The 16,258-nt window shown below is 36.5% G+C and overlaps 1 long non-coding RNA gene across 1 annotated transcript; it reads right to left on the reverse strand.

The window, feature by feature from the left end:
* Window positions 1-890: 890 nt before the first annotated feature.
* On the reverse strand, window positions 891-14,996 carry LOC140623829 (uncharacterized). Its single transcript, XR_012023352.1, has 4 exons — window positions 14,929-14,996; window positions 9,816-10,057; window positions 9,010-9,133; window positions 891-1,647 (listed from the first exon to the last, which is right to left on the reverse strand). It is a non-coding gene; the product is annotated as an uncharacterized lncRNA (long non-coding RNA).
* Window positions 14,997-16,258: the final 1,262 nt, after the last annotated feature.

Genomic DNA, 16,258 nt, shown 5'->3' on the forward strand with positions numbered 1-16,258 from the left:
GCATGAACTGCATAGCGGCCATTAAAAAATAAGAGCAAAACAAACAAACAAACAGGTATTACACCATGCTTTGTATAAAAATATTTACTAGGCTATATTTAATCAGACTTCATTCCATAGATTTGTCTAATTATTTGAATTGCATGAAACTTTTTTCCCTAATATTTTTTACTTACATAATATTGAAATATATATCCTGGCAATCAGGTAGAAATTTGAGGAGCTCTTTAATGACCCAATTTAGCTGTATTATCAAATATTTTTATTATATAAAAATATTGTTAATGCCCCTCCCTCCATTCTAAAAATCCGAATTCAATTATTTAAACTTGCTAAGCCACTCTTATATTTCAGGTACTGTACTAACATATGTTTATGACATTTGTCAAATATATGCATAGATATATACACGTGAATACATTCAATGAAAATATCCTCAACTAATCAGATTTTTATCTATGTTGATTTTTCAGAAAATCATGGAAAAATTAATAGATACCAGAAAATTAGATATTCACACCCTTATTTTAAGTTAAAAATAATATTTCTAATATAAGAACCAAGATCAATATATATTTAGTCCTATTTTCTACGACTCTTATTGGCACATACTTATTTTAATTAAATTTTACATCTGCTCTAAAGTTTTAGAATATTGAAATCTATCAAAATACCCTTTGCCTTAATAGTACAACAAATAGAGAGAAATTGTATTCCTATAGGTCATAATCCACATGAAAAAATATTGCAATATAATGAAAGGAGATAAGAATATTATACTATAAAACTGAACACCACTTAAAAAATAACAGTTTTGCTACTGTGGGTTGAAAGAAACGAGAAAAAGAATTTCCCTTTGTGCCCAATAAAGTCCACTTTTGCTTGGTGAAACAACATTAATATTTATTTTGATAAGAGCCAGATTTAATACGTAATTTTAGATGACGAACAATTTGTATTGAACGTGCTTTTTGGAGCAGCGTATTACACCTTTCAAAAGTAATTTCTTTTTCTATTTGGAGATGCTCAGGACTCTTGCAAAATTGAAGATACATAGAACAAACGATACAATTCTATGAGGCCCAAGCTCTACATTGTCACAGCGAACTGTAACAATCTTGCTCTTGATTGAAATAAAGATGTTAAAAGCTATCCATATCAGCCAATGTATTGTGAGCTTCACTCATACATAAAGCACTTTTCCTGGCACACATGAACACAGGGAAGTTCACTTGCCTTATTGCATGGGAAGGCACTGGCACGATGCCGTCTTTGGATTATCGAATCCTGTCATGCCTCTCCAGTGTATATTGTATGGAGAAACAATTAAGAAGCAGAATGTGAGTCTGGCAGAGAAAGATCATGAAATTACGTGATTATGAAATTTGTTTGCTAGTATTTTACCACACCAGTGACTCATAGAAAGAATTCACTAAGAAAAAGTGCATTGGAGGATATCCAGAAGTAAGTTTATATTTGCTTAGGAGCTCGAATTTCTTTGTTTCCCCATGAATTTAATTTTTTTTTTTTTTTTTTTGGTCTCTTTTCCTTAGTAAGACCCATCGTATTGAAATCCAAGCTTAATAGTATGTCCTTTCAGGAAGTAAGAGGAGATCTGTTGGTCTGAGCTGTAAAGCTGGTTGTCTCCTAGAGAGAAGCACAGTGATCTGTGAGTACTGAGAGCAAGAACGTATAAGTAGGATAAAGCAAGCAGAGCATTTCTGTAACAGCTCTACAGAACCAAAATTATATAATGAATCATTAGGTTTTCTTGAGGATATCTAAATAAATGCTAGATTATGCTAATGTTGTTGTTGTTGTTTTAAATACAGATGTAAAAATTGACTTTTGAGGTAGAGACTTCATTTTGTTAAATTCACCCACATCATCTACTCATCCCCCATACCCAGCCCTACCTCCTAGACTCCGCTCCTCTGTCCCTCCAGAGCTTATTATTTTTATTGTTCATTTCAAACATCAATTCACCTTTAGGTCTCTCATAGAATTTTTTTTTCACACGTGCTTTGAGTCCTCTTTAAGAGTCAAGCACCATGATATGTACCTTATACAAGTTAATCTAATTACTCTCTCAGAAACACTGGGAGACTGATAATACCCCATTTCATAAATGAGGAAACTGGGACTTGGTGAGATTAGATCAGTTGCTTAAGTCCATGCTTCAGAAGTTGTTGAAACCAAGCATTAACCTCAAATGAGTCTGACTCTACAACTTCCACTGAAGTAGGAAAACTGAAAGGCCCCCATTTTAGAAAGACTCCATCTCTACTGATTTTTGGCCAGGCCCTATTTACTCATGTTCCATGTTTTAGCTCTTGATAAGTTATGTTCCTACTTCAAGGTGGGAAGCAAGAAAATTAATCATTCTCTGAGTTGTGTCCTAGGCCCCAAACATCTGTTAACACCTAAGAAATGCCAGATCCCAAACATGTTGCAGGACATTTGCTTCAAACAAACCTCAAATGATAATGACAACAACCCTGCCTTCAGTAATTTATGGCATAACACCTATTGTTCTCATGACACTCCCCTTTGATTGGATGCTACTATGGATTCCTGAAGAAACATGTACCCTAGATCCTTTTCCAATATAAACCCCCAGCTGCAAGCAACAATAAGACTCATTCTCCTTTCCTTCCTGAGTCTCCCAGATGCTCCATCTGCTATTCCTGTCTGTTACTCACCCTGTTAATGAACTCATTTTAACTTTTTCGGGCTCACATTTGAATTCCATCCTGTGTGAGACCAAGGACCCTCTTGGCTGGTCCTGTGGAGCCCTCCTCTGGGTTCTTGGACTCAGCCTGCCTGCCTCACTACCAGTACACACATTTCCAAAATTTAATTTTCCAAACTTCATCCAAGAGAAATTCATGTTACTTCATGGCCGCGTTCAGATTAGGCACTTGTTTAGTCCAGAAGTACTCTGTAAGTGCCTTGAGTAAACTCTCTGTGGGAGATGAAATGAAATATCATGGAAATATCAGATTGAAGTCCTGCTTGTGCAAGTTACTTAAAGTCTCTGTGTTTGTTTGCTCATCAATATGAGGATAATTCTCTTCACCTCATGGGTCATCATGAAGACTGTGTGGTATCCCATGTAATAGTATCTGGTACATGTTAGGACAAGTTTTTTAAATGAATTACACTCTGTAGGAAAGAAAACTGGATAGAGTTGAAAATCTAATTGGAGATGCACAAAGACCAACAAAAAAAATTATTTCAAGATGTGCCTGGGTGCTCAGTTGGTTAAGCATCTGCCTTTGGCTCAGGTCATGATCCTAGGATCCTGGGATCCAGTCCCACATCAGCCTCCTTACTCAGTGGGGAGCCTGTTTCTTCCTTTCCCTCTGCCTGCCACTCCCCCTGCTTGTGCTCTCTCTCTCTCTGTCAAATAAGTAAATAAAATCTTCAAAAAAAAAAATTAAAATGATTTCAGGACAACAGTAATGAATGTTAAAAATTCTTCAGGGAAATGTATTCATATTCCTAAATGACTAAAAATAACAAAGTAGTAAAGGGAAGACAAGGTATGCATGGAAAGATTTCTGGGAACAGGTGTGTTGCAATATGTCAAAGTGATAAGTTGTGCTTGAGATTGAGAGTTTTGTTTTGTTTTGTTTTTTCAGGTTTCAGAGCACGTTTTAAAGCTGTGCACACTCAAACATGAAAGCTATCTTCAGAAACAGAGTCCTCGGTCATGCTGTCGGTGTTCCTGAAGTCCATCCTGAAGGCGTGGGCGGGTCCAGGCACAGCAGGGGCTCACAGAGAAGGTGACAGCACCGGCCAACACCAGAGGGGTCCAAGAAGAGGTGTGAGGGATGTTAAAGAGGAACTGAAGTCTTAATTGGAATAGAACATTGAGGTGTTTCTATTTCATCAATCCTCCAAATGAAATGATGGCTAATATTTGTTTAATGCTTTCTAGATGAAGACGCTGAGCTAAGAACTTTGTGCTAATTCAGTCCCCACAGCAACTATACAAGGGAGGTGCCACCCTTGGTTCTTTTCCCCAGGTGAGGAAACTGAGGCACGGGGATGCTGATTGCATCACCCAGGTTACACAGCTAGTGGGCAGCAGATCCAGGATACCAAATCCAGGATTTCCAACCCAGTCTGGTTCCAGAGCCTAACGCACTTCTAAAGAGGCACTCGGCGCGTGCTGGGGACATGACAGGGTATAACCATTGAAGGTTGTGCTGAGGAACATGGCTGAACATTAGAAAAAAGAAGCTGGCGCAGCCCGGGGGGCTCAGTGATTTAGCGCCGCCTGCAGCCCAGGGCGTGATCCTGGAGACCTGGGATCGAGTCCCGCATCAGGCTCCCTGCGTGGAGCCTGCTTCTCCCTCTGCCTCTCTCTCTCTCTCTCTCTCTCTCTCTCATGAATAAATAAATAAAATCTTAAAAAAAAAAAAGCTGGTGTGACTTGTTATGTCAATTGAGGGTCAAGCTCAAATGTTTCCTATTTAATTCTTAATCAGAAGATCTGAAACCTGCCTTTGAGATGTAAACTGTGTAGGGATTGCCTTGGAATTTTGCTGCAGAAACGGATAAACAAATTGGATTAAATGACTAAATCCTGCCTCAAAAACAAACAATCCCACAGAACAGTGCAGAGATAAGGAGATGAGCAAGAAGTGCAAATCACAGTATGAAAGTCCCAACTGACCGGAGCCAGGATAAAGTTTGGGGAGGAATTTAGAGGGGAGCAAGATTCCCCCCTAAGATTTAGTAAAGAGATGCCAATAAGAAGCTTGGGCAAAATAGAAACGTAAAGTGGAAAGGTACAGAAGGAAGGCATCATCTTGAAAACCTTAAGTTTTCAGTTTGAGTAGCAGGTGAAATAGGAGGGCAATCAATATTAAGCAAAATTAAAAAGGTGGAAAAATTAATGTGAAATGGAGCAGATTTATTTTTCATAACATTGAGATAGAGGCAAATTTTAACTCATCTATGAAACACATTTTCTTTCTGGACAGCTTTTAAATCAGATTTAACCATTGCCAAACACAAATTTTAATGAATTGCTTGTTGATAGTGCGAGTCATAACAATGCTCCAAAGAGTATAAGAGACACAGTTTATTTGCAGTGAAAAAAATAAGGCTCTAGAGTGACAATTATCACATACAAGTTGTGTATGTATGTGTATGTATACATGTATTATGCTATATACATATATATATGTATATACATTATATATAATACAGTGACCAACTTATCATCTCTAACGAAAGTGGAAGCAGAAAAATTACAAGAGAGATATAAAAGACTAAATCTGGATGTTATACAGAGCTACTTCTCTATATGTATATTATTAGAGATGGAATCTGTATCTGGCTGGAATATTTTAATACATTTCAGGGGGAGCAATTTGTTGTATTCTTTTTGTTAAGTTTTGTATTTCTGGTTTCATTGACTTTCCTTTTGTCACCACCTCATATCCACAGCATAGAAAACCTGCTCCACAGGGCTTGAGTTTACAGAATTCAAGAGGTTCCCTAAATTCATGTAAATGAGTTATCTAAGCCTTTGACCTTTGAGAAGTCTTAGGTTCTCTGTCTCCACTCTGTGGTGGCCTTGCTTGGCAGAAAGTAGACAAGTGGCAAGGAGATGCTAACGCTCACAGAATCCATTGCAGAAATCCTCATGGAATTACTTCTTCAGATTCACGTTTGTGATCAGTGCCCAATTCCTGTCTGAGAATCAAAAGGTTGTCATAAAATTCATGTTTTATTGCCTCCTCTTTTTACATCATGTAATTCCCAAACGGTATCACCAAGCCCTACTCAATGCTTTCAGTGGAATCAAGGTAAGCAGATAGCTAAGTGAATCCTTCAGGTCCTCTCTCTCTCTGGTCAACAAAAATTGTCTTGGATTGAATTCTATTTAGTTTCCCAAACCAAGATCTAGTTTGTATTTTGGTTGTAGGATTGGATTTTCTCTTTGGATGATTGTCTTTTTTGTACGCATAATGTTAAGTGAACTGATATTAAAGGATGAGAGCTGTAGCTAGGTTGGTAGAGAAATGCCCAGGGCATTGGAGGTCAACTTGTGCACAGAGCCAACATCAACCTGAACAATCATTCATCTTTCTGGTCAGCTCTACCAGGGCTGTTCTCCCTAAAACTCTTAACTTAAGAGACATGGACATTGCCAGAGATCTGCAAGTTATTACTGCTTAAAACTATGCTGAATTGTATCAGAGACTGAAGTAAAGTGGTGTCATTATTAAAAGATCCTCATGTTTCCTACTAGTTATGTATCATGTTCCTACCTTAAAATTACTAGACTATACTACACCTATAATACTTTTAAGGGCACTTCTTAATTTTATTTCTCTTATACTCACCAATCCTAATTTGGAGGATAAATGTTGACCAATCTAGATGGTAAAATGCATAATGAAATGTTAGCATCATAGAAACAGGGATTTTGTGTCTGCTCGTTTGCTGTTGTATTGCTGATAGAACATTATATGACATTTAGCAGAAAAGCAATAAAACTTGTCATACAGATGAAGATTTTGCTTTGATTAAAATGCCAACCCTTTTTTAAGATTTTATTTATTTATTCATGAGAGATACACAGACAGAGGCAGAGACATAGGCAGAGGAGAAACAGACTCCTTGTAGGGAGCCTGACATGGGACTTGATCCCAGGACCCCGGGATCACACCCTGAGCCAAAGGCAGACGCTCAACCACTGAGCCACCCAGATGTCCAAAATACCAACTTTTGAATAAAAACATTGAAAATTAGGTAGGCAGAAAATCCATACACATGCGTCTGTGTGCGTGTGTGTGTGTATGAACATATCTCTTCTGATAAACTCAACATATTCCTAAACAAAGCAATAATGACTATGTAACAATTTTTCTTTATAGATTTATAATAACTGTATTATTATTTTAACCCCCAATATATCATTGTATTGCCAAGGGATTATTCAAGACTGGATTCATGGTTTGTTATTGTTTTCTTTTTAGTTTGTATGTCTGAGAACAAGAAGAATGTTCTACTCTTTTCTTGCCTCCAAATCTGGTTTCAAAAATCCCCCTGGAAGACCTGGTTAATTTTAGTAGAGGATAGTACGGAGAAGAAAGAGCAGGGTAAAGGCGAAATAAAATCTGGGAATATCTAGCACCCTGAGACACAACACATCGGTGAGTTTTAGGTATCACCCACTTAGGCCTAACGGACCATCTCTTTTGTATTAGTAATTCTGTTATTGACTTTTTGAGGATTAATAGGATTTATAAATCACGAGTAGAGCCTTAGTGGGAATAATGTGGTGAAAATACTTTCTGCTTTTTCTTGTTCCTTCTTCTTTTTTTCTTGACCTTCAGTTATACATCTGGGAAGTGGCCCAGAAAGTTTTCATGATCTTTCCTGTCAACCCCACTGGAGTCAACTTCCAGCTCTCTGAAAAGAGGAAGAAACTCGCAATCTGATCCCCAGCTATAAGGACCTAAGGCCCCAGATTGATTAAAGAACCCCTACTTTTTTGCACCTGGGTCATTTTATTAACTGTGTTAGCATTGTCTTTCTTCCTTCTTTTTTTCATGGGTTGTTTAGAGATGCTTATTTCTCTATCTTAAAAGCCTTATATCTTTTAGCATCACTATGAAACTGCTCCCTTCCCATTCTTTTCTTTGTAAGATCCTTTCAATTTTTCTTATGGCTGCATCTGTGCCATTTTTTCCCTAAATAGTATAAAGGTGTGTGGTTTGATTATAGAGTCAAAAAAAAAAAAGATTTTCTACTTATTTCTAAAGGATTAAATCTTAGTAGGAAAAGTGGATCTTAAGCAAACTTTGTTTTATCTCAAGTTAGGCCAATTTTTCCAGATGAGTGACAAAAATATTTGAGCTATTAAGGTTTTCTCAATGACATTTGCATCTAACCTTGGTTTCTTAGAGACATGTAGAGGACAAAATTAAAGGCAGATTAAGAATTTCTGTGAAAAAAAAAATATGTCCAGAGCTAAAAATAGAAACACTCATCCAGAAAATTCACATGAAACAACAACCATATAACCTTTAAATGTCACCCAGTACCACAAACAATAAAATTGTCAAATTCCTAATTGTATTATACACTTATTTGTACTACAGTTTCATAATTCCATTACAAGGAACTCCAGCTCAGATTCTAAGGTATAATTTCTTCCTCCCTTTCTTCCTTTCTTCCTTCCTTCTTTCATTTCTGCCTTCCTTCTGGCTTCCTTCCCTCCTTGCCTCTTTCTTTCATTTTTCCCATCTTTCCTAGATGCTCAGAGCAAATTATACGACAGGCATTGGATATTTTAACAGGAGCATCTAGCTTTTTCTTTTCCATGTAGTGAAAAAGCCACATTAGTACTTGAGACTTTGTGTTCAGTATTAGTTAGTTATACAGAACACAGAGCTGAATCACATTCTCACCTCAGAGAAGTTTACTTCAGAATCATCAGGCAAGAAACTCTAAACTAAGTAGTAATATATTCTCAGTTCTTTATGCTATATGCTTTTGCAACCTTTAAGAATACAATAAATTCTAAAAATTACTTTATATTTGGCATTCTGTAAAAGAGGAAAATAGATGTTCCTTTTCCCTTTTCTTTCAGATTAAGAGATAATGTCTTCAGGGAAAAAAATCCAAAGGCAAAAATCTTTCACTTAATAACTCATTGAAGGCACATGGCCTTTTTAATATACTTGTCTTTTTATCTGTGGTTGACATCCACCCCACTGGGTCACTAGGGCCTGCTTTTGATGCTAACAAAGTTCTTCCATGAAACGGAAATGGAAACTATTCCTCAAGAGCAAAGAGGAATGCCCCATCCCCCAAATAACACAAGGAAAAATTTTTTACTGACATATTAAAAGGGTTATTTCCCCCAATATACACAAAAGAGAACATATGCATTAATGTAAACAACAACAACAAAAAAACCCTTCAAACCAGAGAGAAAATTATATGTTACGTAGGAAAAAAGCATGTGAGTTAACTCACTTCAGTTTAAATATGCAAAGATGATCAGATATTTCTCCAACAAATCTGAACACCAAGCATCCTCAAGTTCTGTGCTTTTTACTAGCATTTGGAAGATTTCATTGTTAAATGTATATCCTTGGTCCTGGCAAAAGGAAGAAATGGAGAACAAACACGGGTGAGCACTTGGAGGCCCAGCCAGACCACATCATTGTTACAAACCACACGCTAGTAGGACAAGGGCTTTCACAAATTTAACAAGGGAACTCTCTGTTTCCAAAAGAAAGCTTCTCTTTATTTTGTTAACTCTGCAGTTTCTGAATACTGACTGATCTCCTAAATACTTTTTCAAGCAAACCACAGGGACTCTCAATGAGAGTTTATTTTATCCTGAAGAAACAGCTTTTGCAAAAGAGATTAAACACATGCAATTTTATAAAACATGATTTAGGAAAAAAAAAAAAAAGTTAAACTTAGAATTGCTGTAGGTACCTGAATGTGAGATCTAGTACAGAAGTGAAGCATGGAAGTCCTGGTATCTGTTCATCCCTCTAGTGAGTTCTGGCCTTAGGAGACAAATTCTATGGCCCTGTGGGTCAGACTCCCTGATTTCTTCTAAGAGCTGATAGGATGGTTACCCCATTTTGCACTTCTCTAATGGAGCTGTGACTGTTACTTGAAAATTGCCTGAACTGGAGCCACACAAACTAAAATTCATTGAATTAATCCTACCTGCACTTTATAATGATGTAACTTTACTTCTTTCATTTGTCTTTCTCACCCTTCTTATTAATTTAACATTTTAATTATCTTCATCAATTACTTACTGGAATATTCTTGGAGGGACTTGTTCTGAGTATTTTCCAGCTTGGGCTTTTGCTGGGCCAAATGAGTTTGCTTTCTGGTAAAGTTCTGGAAAGGGACTAGCATCAGCCATCTCATTTTCATCTGCTGGCTTCAGTGCTTGTAATAATCTGAAAGGTGTGAGAACGCTCCATGCCCTTAAATCAGATTCAATGGCATGTATGTTTTGTATTTGGTCCAATGGCGTTTGTCCACCACCTGCTCCCTGAGCGATAAAAGAGTGGGGTGGGCGAGATGGAGGAGAACCGAGGTTATAGCAAATTTGTCATAATTATTTTCCAATGCTATCTGAGGATTCTTGGGGTTGCTTCCATAGTTTCCTCAGCCTTGGCAAGCATAAACTCAAAATGACAGTGATAACAAATGTAGAGCTATTTAAAAAAAAATCACTGGAAGTCAGTAAAATCACAAATACAGTTGAATTTTACCTACTATTATTCATTACTAGGTGGCTGTTGATAGTTTGGCAAAGTGTGGAAAAGCAATAAGTTCATGTAAAGTTCATATGTTGTATATATTCCAGAAAAATTATTTTCTTGCCTTTATCTTAATGAAATTTAAAGTAAAATAATCAAATTTAAGTTAGTTTTTGTAAGCTATTGCTACTATGATTTATATTATTAGTAGTTCATGCTAAATAACTACATGTAGCTCAAACAAAAATTTCATTTCTACCAAAAAATGTTTGATCTTGATTTGAGATCATCAGTATATTTCCTTTACTCTGCTAATGAATTTTATCTTTCCTAAATTAAATCTAAGAGTAGTAATAAAATTTAGCCAGCATTCCCTAATGTGTCTGAGAGTCATTGGGAGGTCAAATAAGATACATGTTTCATTAAGTTCTTCCATCTAAAGGTAGATCCAGAAAATATTATATAATCTTAAATTGTTGCAAACATGTTTAGTGCTATTGGCACAACTAAGACCATGTTCCCTTTGAGAAAATTTCAAACTATAAGCCATGTTTGGCATAGAGACAGTATCCATTCTAGTTTATAGGTACTTTCTTTTGAATGGTTACACAATTGTCTTTAAAATCAAAGCTTAAAAGTGAAAAAATATTTTCTCAGTTTATTTCATCGAAAACCTATCCTTTTTCATCAGTTAGAAAACCAGTGGGAATGTCTTCAAGTTTTACTTCTATCTTTTTATCTGGGACTTTACTATCTACTGGTAAATACTAGTTGTTCAACATTATTTTTTTCCCTTACCAACTAATTGAACTGTGTGCTATTCCTTTTCTATTTTAGGTATGATATACTCTCTCACTTTCATGCCCTTTGCATTAATAATAGCATTCTGAATTATTTCTTCTAGATAGTAATCATTTGTTTTAATATTTTTAGCTGTCTTCATATTTGGTTTTTCTTCCATTATATTTCTCAGTCATTTTCCAGTGTTTCTAAAAATACTGTACTATCACCACAAAAGCATTATTGTGTTTAGCTAAATTTTGAAGAAATATTAGGAATCTTTTAAGAACAGCATTGCCCTGTTCTATATGAGCCATTAATTACCGGTCTGTGTTGAATGCTATTGATTTCTTACTGATTATTCATGCTTTTTTGCCCTGGTTTTGGTAACTGCTTGTATTCATGTTTCTGTGCTAGTGAGATTTCCTGTTTTATTCATTTATTTGTCAGTTTAAATGTTTCCAATCATAGATGAATCCCAAAATTGATCTTCCAAATGGCTGTGAGAAAAGTAATAGTAAAAACAAAATATTTTGCTTTTGAATTTAGAATAGGAAAACCTAGTTCTCTGGAAGTAGAGAGTAATGGGGAGCTATTGTTTATTAGGTGAAGAGTTTAAGTTTGGGGTGATGAAAAAGTTTTGCAGATGGATGGTGATGATGGTTGCACAATAATGTGAATGTTTTTTAATGCCATTGAGATATCCATCTCAAATATATGAAGTGGTAGATATTATGAGTTTTTTACTTCAGTTTTCAAAAATCTCATTTCTACAGTTTCTTTCTTCATTTGAAATAATTTTGGTGTAAAGTTAAATCTAAGTACTCTGCCAGGATAAGGGAAAGGAAAATTGTGATAATAAATTTGAAAAGGATTATGCTTTGTTAGAAATATTATCATGTATTCTCAGAATGAATGTGATTACTGTTTTCCAGAATTATCATCCAATAGATATAGCAAATGATAAAAAAATACACTTTCGTTTTTTCTTGACTAATTTACCAACTTCATTAACATAATTTTTTTCATATTCTTACAGGCAATCTAGAGTTGCATTTGTAGGTTCTGAATCATAAATTCGGTATGAGTAATTCTCTTTATCATTGTTCTGATCATTAATTATGTCATCCAGTAAATAATATAATATGTCTGATTTCATTTGACCTATTCAAGTTGAAAATTAAATGATAAGTAAGAAATTTTTATAATTTTATAATTCTTATTTTTATTATTTTGATTTAGTATCTAACTATCATTAAATATTTTGGGATCCCTGAGTGGCGCAGCGGTTTGGCGCCTGCCTCTGGCCCAGGGCCCGATCCTGAAGACCCGGGATCGAATCCCACATCGGGCTCCCGGTGCGTGGAGCCTGCTTCTCCCTCTGCCTGTGTCTCTGCCTCTCTCCCTCTCTCTGTGTGTGACTATCATAAATAAATAAAAATTAAAAAAAAAAAAAAATTTAGTAATAGGAATCCCTGGGTGGCGCAGCGGTTTAGTGCCTGCCTTTGGCCCAGGGCGCGATCCTGGAGACCCGGGATCGAATCCCACGTCGGGCTCCCGGTGCATGGAGCCTGCTTCTCCCTCTGCCTATGTCTCTGCCTCTCTCTCTCTCTCACTGTGTGGCTATCATAAATAAATAAAATAAAATAAAAAAATTATAAAAAAAATATTTAGTAATATTTCCTTTGTGGATTTCCATACATCATGTTTGACAGACGTATACTCATTTTTATTGTTAGCATTTAAAAAAATTTAAGTGGATCAACTTTGAAAATTTTCTGTTTTTCTCCTTTTAACATCTTTATTTGTTGAGCTCAATTTACATACTCTCTATTTCTTTTTTTTTTAAGTATTTTATTTATTTATTCATGAGAGACACAGAGAAAGAGAGAGGCAGAGACACAGGCAGAGGGAGAAGCAGGCTCCATGCAGGGAGCCTGATGCGGGACCCATTCCTGGGACTCTAGGATCACACCCTGGGCAGAAGCCAGATGCTAAACCACTAAGCCACCCAGGGATCCCCCAAACCCTCTATTTCTATCATGATCCTGACTTGTAATCAAGTCACAATGATCTAAGGGTTTAAAAATAAAACATAATTGCATGTAAAGAGTTCAAAATTGAATATATTTTGTCAAAAATGTAAATTAACATAAAATGTCAAAAAAAAAGTAAAATTTTATTCCACATAACTATGTGTTGGTTATTCAGTTACTATCTCAATAGTATTTGATTGTAGCAATTGGGAGATAGTATCCTGAAACAATGGAGTCCTATCCTAGAAGATCCAGTTTATGCTTGAACCAGTGACTAATTTATTATGCTATTTACTTCTTTTTTAAAAATTTTTTAATTTATTTATGATAGTCACACACACAGAGAGAGAGAGAGGCAGAGATATAGGCAGAGGGAGAAGCAGGCTCCATGCACCGGGAGCCCAACGTGGGATTCGATCCCGGGTCTCCAGGATCGCACTCTGGGCCAAAGGCAGGCACTAAACCGCTGCGTCACCCAGGGATACCTATTTACTTCTTTAGCCAGAATAATGAGTCTTGGAATCAAAGGTACATGAGGAAATGGCTCTTCTCATTAAATCCTACAACACACTCACAGAATTTCTTAACTTCCATTCCTTGCAATGTGGAATTATGTCAGTTTGGAGCTCTTACTTTCCAAAAAGAGAGATGCCTACACCAGGGGCCATGACAAGAGGTCCATTGAATTGGACTGTTATGTAGCCATTCTGTACTTTCCATGGCTTGGAATCAATAGGAAAAAAAATGTAGGTAGATGTCACTCTAGTGGTTGTGGTAATGATCAAGAAGAATTTGGCAGCCTCCTTTATTATAAGGGCATGGTAGACTGTGCCAGTGCCAGGAACCCTGTGAATTCCCTGAAATACCTTTTATTATTTCCACGTCAAATAGTAAAAGTAAATGAAAAATTATTCTAAGGGGAAAAAAAAAGAGGTAGAAACACTGATTATTCAGATTCAAAGAACCCCAACAAGCCAAGGTTTTGGCTTGGAGCAAAAGTAATATACAATGGATGGTGAAAGAAAGGGAACTGTGACCTAATTATTGAAATGAAGGATTTAAACTCCAGGCATGTTACCCCACAATTTTCATGTGTGCATGTCATCTCATTGTTTTATATAAGGCTGGTTGGTAGTTTAGGCTGGTTTAATTTTGCAGTTTAGTCTTTAAGTTAGAGAATATTCCGGTAGCAATGTGACTTTTTAAAGAAGATATTAATAATTCCCAGTGATGGAAGCTATTGTCACAGAGTGCACCATAGTACATACACAGAAAAACAATAACTGTTCACATATATGTCTTACCCTTTAGAGGAAAGTCATGGTTTTGTTTAAGGAAGGGATGTGTTAGGATCCCTGGGTGGCGCAGCGGTTTGGCGCCTGCCTTTGGCCCAGGGCGCGATCCTGGAGACCTGGGATCGAATCTCACATCGGGCTTCCGGTGCATGGAGCCTGCTTCTCCCTCTGCCTATGTCTCTGCCTCTCTCTCTTTCTCCCTCTGTGACTATCATAAATAAATAAAAATTAAAAAAAAAATAAAAAAAAATAAAAAAAAAAAAGGAAGGGATGTGTTTAGTAGGCCAAAGGAAGGTTGTTAATGTTACGTGGGAGTTCAAATCTATGCAGAAAATAAATGAGTAGTCGAGGGGCATGAACTGTGTAGGTTACTAAGTTTTTGGTTCTGTTTCAACAACACCTTTGCCTATACTAAAATGTTATACTGAGACTAGGACTTGGCAAACCCAATTTCTTCTTTCCAGCCATCTCCCTGTCAGTCTTTTCTGGTTGGGGCAAGTGGTGGAAGACTGGAAAGCAAGAGGAAGGAGAAAGGTTAGACTTCCTTACGGTTTTACTTCCTCTTCCTGTCACAGTCTCTCTGGCAATGATTTTGCATCCTGGCAGTTTTCTCTTTGTTGTTGCTAATGTTATTTGCTTCACATTCCAGAACCAACCTGTAGAACCAAACTAAGATGGATTCACTTGTGGCAGTGACAAAGGGGAGCTGGTCAATGCCGACACACAAAGGAAATTTAACCTAACCCTACAGGAATGTACAGCTCTTCTAAAAAATCAGAGAACACAAGCCAATCCCCAAATGCCAAGTCTGTTCAAACCATCTTTGAACAAAATTATTTTCCTGACTTAGCTATCATGACCCAAACAAGAAAAAGGACTCCTAGGCAACCAATTAGCTTCCAAAAAAAAAAAAAAAAAAGCCCAATAACTTCCCTATTTATTCCATAAAAATATCTGTCAGCAACTCGGAACTCATTGCTTCCATAGCCTTGAGCTACGAGATTGCTGGTGAAAGTCTTGAGATACACTTAGCATTATGCTTTGTTTTATTCAGTATGTAGTGTTCACCTGGGACCCAAAGACATCATAAGTCATCTTTAGTATTATTAGATACTTTAGTGCTTGCTAGATATTATTTTTAAGACTTCATAATCGTTTAAAACTCTTTTCTTGGCCTTTATTTGATTTCCCCCCTTTATTTGCCAAACATCAATTCTCTTTCCTAAAATCTTCCTTTCTTTTTGAATTTTACTCTTTTCTCTCTCCCAAAGGATTTTATTTTTTCACATTTCCATGACATAACCAATGCTAAGGTAGCTGTCTTTTGAGGTCCCTTTCATCCTGGTCTTTCAGTTCTCTCTTGTTGACCCATCTTTTTTTCAGAGGAGCATATGACTAATTTGCAGTTTTCACAGTTCCAAAGCTCACTTTGCAATACACTTGGTACATATTTACTGGGATCTGTTTCTTCCTCAAGGATCTCTATTTCAATTGATCAATTGGCTCTATGAGTCGCAGCCTTTGAAAACCTCAAGTACAATCATATTCTTTTTGATACTGGTCTTAAGTAGAGTAGATAATTTTAAGCATACACCAGGAGCCCCTTGGTCCTTGTCACTGTGAAGAAGAGTTAAAAGTCTACTACTCAAATTATGAAAACTTGGGTTGACAGCTGTCATTAGATCACAGTTGCTTGTTTGCTCCACCCAATGAATCTGTCCTCAGTTCAAGCTTGCTGTGCCCTGTGGCCTCTGAAGATAATGCCAATAAATAAGAACACTTCTATTCTCTTTATTCCACATTATGGAGGTCTTTTGAAACAAAAAGTAAACAGGATTCCCTGATTCTCAAATACCCAATATAAAAAAAGTGGCCAAAA

This window comes from Canis lupus, chromosome 33 (assembly GCF_048164855.1).
Source record: "Canis lupus baileyi chromosome 33, mCanLup2.hap1, whole genome shotgun sequence".
NCBI classification, from domain to species: domain Eukaryota; kingdom Metazoa; phylum Chordata; class Mammalia; order Carnivora; family Canidae; genus Canis; species Canis lupus.